This window comes from Elephas maximus, chromosome 19 (genome assembly GCF_024166365.1).
Source record: "Elephas maximus indicus isolate mEleMax1 chromosome 19, mEleMax1 primary haplotype, whole genome shotgun sequence".
NCBI classification, from domain to species: Eukaryota; Metazoa; Chordata; class Mammalia; order Proboscidea; family Elephantidae; genus Elephas; species Elephas maximus.
Genome location: NC_064837.1, coordinates 30,891,819 through 30,897,437, shown reverse-complemented (window position 1 = coordinate 30,897,437; position 5,619 = coordinate 30,891,819).

The window sequence follows — 5,619 nt, the reverse complement described above, 5'->3', positions numbered from 1 at the left end:
ACTACGATTCCATGCATTCAACACAGATTCACATGCCAGGCACTGTCCTAGGCACCGGGGATAATATTAGTGAACCATCCAGACACAAATTCCCTGCCCTCATGGAGCAGTCATTCTAATGGGGGAGAGAGACAGGAAGCACGGTATGTAAAAAGTTAGATAGCGATAAGCAATAAGGATAAGAGGGGGACATGGATGGGGGTGGTATAAAGTGTTGAGGTGGGCCTGACATTGGATGGTCCCTGACTCTCACCTCCTGTGCTTGCTCTCTCTCTCTCCCCACCTCTTCCCCACCCTTCTCCCCTCTTTCCCCTTGCCCGATTCACTCTGTCTCCTTGTTGTGGCTCCAGCACACCGGGCACTCTCCCCTCATAGGGCCTGTGTCCTATGTTCTGTCTTCTCTCGGACATCCCAGGGTTCACCTCCTCACCACCTTCAAGTCTTTGCTCAAATGTCACCTTCCAGTGAGGCTTTCCCTGACCATCTCATTTAAAACTGCAAGCCTTGCCCAGCACTCTTTTTTTTTTCTTGTTATATTTTTCTTCATTGCACTAATCTACTTTTTACACACTAACTTGTTTTTTTTTGTATTCTGTTCCCACTAGAGTTTAAGACCCACAGTGAAGAGATTTTTATTTTGTTCACTGATCTATCCCACTGTCGAGAGCAAAGCCTGGTGTTCATGAAGTATTCGCTGAATGAGTAGAGAAGTCAGTATCACGCTGCTTGAAAGCTGTTCCTCTTGCTATGTGATCCATGGAAACACCGTTTAAATGACCCCAAGTCAGAAGGCTGGGGATCATCTACAGTCTATCCTTTCTCTTTGTTTTTTTTTTTAATTTGAAATTTTTTCCTTCTTTTTCTCTCTCTTTTTAACAGCTTTATTAGGATGTAATTCATATATAATTCACCCATTTAAAGTGCACGATTCTATGGCTTTTAGTATATTCACAGAGTTGTGCAACCATCACCACAACCAATTTTAGAACATTTTATTACCCCCCCCAAAATCCCGCATCCCTTAGCCATCACCCCCAAACTCTACATTTCTACCGCCCACCTCCCCAGCCCGGCCCTAGGCACCCACTAATCTACTTTCTCTCTCTATGTATTTGTCTGTTCTGGACATTTCATGTAAATGGAATCACAGTATGTATGTGGACTTTTGTGACTGACTGCTTTTCATCATAATGTTTTCAAGGTTCATCCATTTTGTAGCCTGTATCATTACTTCTTTCCTTTTTATGGCTGAGTAATATTCCATTGCATGGCTATACCGTGTTTTATTTATTCACCCATTAGATGATCGGCTTTTGGGTTGTTTCCACTTTTTTGGCTATTATGAATAATGCTACTATGAACATTCATGTACAAGTCTTTGGGTAAACATACAGTTTCATTTCTCTGGGGTATACACCTAGGAGTAGAATTGCCGGGTCATATGATAACCCCATGTTTAACTATCTGAGGAGCTGCCAGACTCTTTTCTCTTCCCTGTCTATATCCAACCAACCATGAGAGGCTGTGGTTCTCTCTCTAGAATCTGTGCTCTCTCTGACACTGCCTCATCAGTTCTCACCTGGACGGCTACAATGCCTCCAAAGTGGGATTCCTCTTCAGTGGGTCATACCCAGACCAAGGACACCAGACTGACTGCAGGTGGCACTTGGGCATGAGCCTTTTTTGAAATTCCCCCAAGTGATTACAATGTACAGCCGAGGGCGGGAGCCACCGTATCATCCTTCTCATCCATGTCCTACACTGCCTCCTGAGTGCTTTTCTAAAGCAAATCTGATGGCGTTACCTGCACTCTTCTTAAAACCCCTCTGTGACTCTCTCTGGCCGTCACAATAAAATCCAAACTCCCCAGGATGCCATACAGGTTTCTGTGACCTCCACCCCACCTCTCTCCCCGTCTTGCCTCTTTCCACTTCCTGACTCCCAGCACATATACTCTGCCATGCAGAACCACACGCACTTCCCAGGTGTGGTACTCTCCCACACCTCCAGGCCTTTGGACAGGCCATTTCTGCTTCTGGAAATACCTTTTCCCATATTTTCGTCCTTCAGGACTCGCCTCCTCTAGGAAGTCTTCACTGATTACTCTCCCTTGGGTAGCTGAGTAGGACCCTTCCTCCAAAGCCCTGAGCAAGCCTCTGTTGGGACTTTTACCACACTGCAGTGTAGTTGAGTGTTCACTGGCCTCTAGTTTGTGAGCTCCTCAAGGTCAGGACCAACATACTATTCATCTTTGTATTCTGAACACAAAGACGCCTGGCACATAGTAGGTTTTTTTTTGCGGGGGGGGGGGAAGGGAGGGGTGGTAAATGAAAGAGTGAATAAATGAATGAGTGAATACCTACTGGTCTTTGCAGAAGCAGGGGGCCAGGGAGGAACTCTTTTTGGAGGGGGAAGACAATGTAATTTTTATTTCTTTTTTTGGTTTCAGAGTTTTTTTTTTTTTGTGTGCTTTAGGTGAAAGTTTACAGAGCAAATTAGTTTCCCATTCGATAGTTTGTACATAAAATGTTCCATGGCATTGGCTGCATTCCCCTCAATGTGTCAGCACTCTCCCCATGTCTGCTCTGGGTTCCCTGTTTTCTTTCCTCTGGATTTTCTACCCCTTCCTGGCTTCTCATCTTTGCTTTTGGGCAAATGTCGTCCTTTTGATCTTATATTCTAAGGAACATGTTCCTCTTGGGTGTTATTGTTTATTTTATGGGCCTCTCTGTTGTTTGGCTAAAAGACGGTCTCTGAGAATGGTTTCAGTTCCAGGTCAGAAGGGTATCTTAGGGCCATAGTCTCGGGGGTTCCTCCAGTCTGTCAAACCAGTAAAGCTGGTCTTTTTTTGTGAATTTGATTTTTTGTCCTACATTTTTCTCCCACTCTGTCCAGGATCCTGTGTTGTGACCCCAGTCAGAGTAGTCAGTAGTAGCAGCTGGGCACCATCTAGTTCTTTTGGTCTTGGGGTTGCTGCTCCCTTGAGTCTCTGGTTTTCTTCACTTGCCTTTGCTCTGGACAGGAAGAGACCAATAGTTACATCTTAGGTAGCTGCTCACAAGTTTTTAAGACCCAAACGTGACTCATCAAGGTAGGATACAGAACACTGCCTTTATGAACTATGCTGTGCCAATTGATATAGATGCCCTCCAAGTCTACAGTCCTTTGCCTTCAAGCCTAGGAACTTCATCCTACAAGGTGTTTGGTAATGTCTAAGAAGTTTCCATGACCGTGCCCCTCGTGTGCTCCATTGTCTATATTAATATACATACGGCACCTACAACTGCATATGTAGAAACATTCACAACCAAACCTGTATCTGCAGGTTGGTGTGCTCCCTCACACCCTCCCCAGGTAGGAACTCTTACAGCTGCCACATTGCCCTCTTCCAAGTCCCAACAGTAACCATGGGGCAGCCAGCAGACCTTGCTCTACACCCCTGACCAGCTGAGTTCCTCATGTGATCCCATGCCACTACAATACAACACCAAACTGCATCTCCCCAGCCTGTGGCCTAATCTGTTTTACTTCTCCAGCAACGGGCCCTGGAGCCAGCAAGTATCAGCAATAAAGGAGGCACTGTGTGGGACAGTCCTTCCTGCAGCTAAAGGCAAAGTGTCCCAGCCCAGAGCTAAACATATAAATCTACTTTCAAAGGCCCCGAGTGGGGCTGAATGCCCTTGTTGCTTCTCTAGCCATAAATCTCCAGGCTCAGAAAGGTAATTGCCCTCCCCTTGAAAAAGCTATAAAGAGCAGGGCATACAAATGTCAGTAAGGAGCAGAGACTATAAAACATTACTCTGGGTGGGGCAAGAGCTACCTGTCTTCTGACCACTGAGCGTCCCTCCCAGCGTGGGCCACAGCTGTCTCTGGGGGAGCGGCTGGAGGCTGCAGAGCTCAACTCCTCGTGATGGAGGATTCCATGGAGCATTTGCCTTGTGATCACCAGGCTCCCCTTTGCCACTCTGCCCACGTGGATGCCACTTTACTTCCTGTGAATAGTGGCATCTCTGTAAGCCAGGAGGGCAAGGGCAGGGAGGGCAGGGAGGGTAGGGAGAAGAGCACTGCAAAGGGAGTCCACTCCGCTGTCGGCCATGTGTCTGTGGTGACTCCCTTCATCTCTCTGGTTCTTGGTTTCCTTGGAGGTAAGGGGATGGGGTGGAGGGTGGACTAGATGACCCTGAAGGCAGCTTTCAGCTCTAACTTCACAGCTCACTTCCCTTGAGAGGAAAGCTGTATGAAGATTTTCCTCACAGGTTCTGAATTATCAGGAAAATCACCACGGGATACACCAGAAGTAAAACAGTAAAACCAAATCAAAACAAAAGAAGCTTGAAAATATCTGTACTCTTTGTAATTTCAGTTCTCTAGGTGGCCTCTGCATGCTCCTGGCAACAGAACACAGTGCAGAGGAAACAGCACCAGACGGAGGAGTCCCCAGACCTGAATTTAGTTCCTGCTCTGCCACTGGCTAGCAGTGTCACCTGGGATAAGCCAATTCCTCTCAGTAGGCCTCAGTTTGCTCATCTGTCAAATAGGAATATTTAATACCTTCCTACTTCATTCAACAAACCCTTGCCAACAGCCTCCCATGTGCCTGGCCCAGTGTTGGAGAGGAGATAGGTGAATAAGGCACCATGCTAACTCTCAAGGAGCTCACGGTTGGCTAGGCAGACAGACAAGTAAACAGACCATTGTATTATAGGGACGTGAGTGATCAGACAAGGATCATAATAAAAATCATGATAACAGCTAACATTCATTTAGGTTTTACTAGTGCTAGGCATTGTGCTAGCAGCTTTGTATGGGTCATTTCATTTCATCCTCCTAACGAGGTGAACACTGCAAATACCCCATTGTTCAGGTGCCAGGGAAGGCACAGAAACCCTGGTGGCATAGTGGTTAAGAGCTACAGCTGCTAACTCAAAAGGTCGGCAGTTCGAATCCACCAGGGGGTCCTTGGAAACCCTACAGGGCAGTTCTACTCTGTCATTTAGGGTAACTAACCCAGAGCCGTCAAGTCGATTCCGACTCATAGCGACCCTATAGGACAGAGTAGAACTGCCCCATAGAGTTTCCAAGGAGCACCTGGTGGATTCGAACTGCCAACCCTTTGGTCAGCAGCTGTAGCACTTAACCACTATGACACCAGGGTTTCCTTTAGGGTAACTATGAGTCGGAGTCGACTCGACAGCCAACAGGTTTGGTTTGGTTTTTAGGGAAGGCACCCCAGGGGGAGTGATGTGTCAGCTGAGACCTGAAGTGTGCACAGTAGCTTGTCAGGTTAGGCAGGAAAGGCTAGAAGGGAGGAGCCCTGGGGATTTCAGGGACCTCGAGTAGCTGACATGGCTGGAGCTGAGGGTAGGTGGAGAAGAAGGAATGATGGATGGTGGACAGGTAGGGTGGGGAAGGCAGCCATGAAAGGTCTTGTAAGCCGTGTGAAGGAGCTAGTGAAGAGCCATGGTGGATCAGCTTGCCTCTTGGGAAAGATCCCTCTGGCTGGGCCAGCAGGAGTTTGGAAGATGGGTTGAGCAGGTGAGAAGGGAAGGGGGAGACCGACAGATCTGCTAATGACTGTGATGCCCTCTTGGAGGCCACTGTGGTAGTTTCAGATGTGAT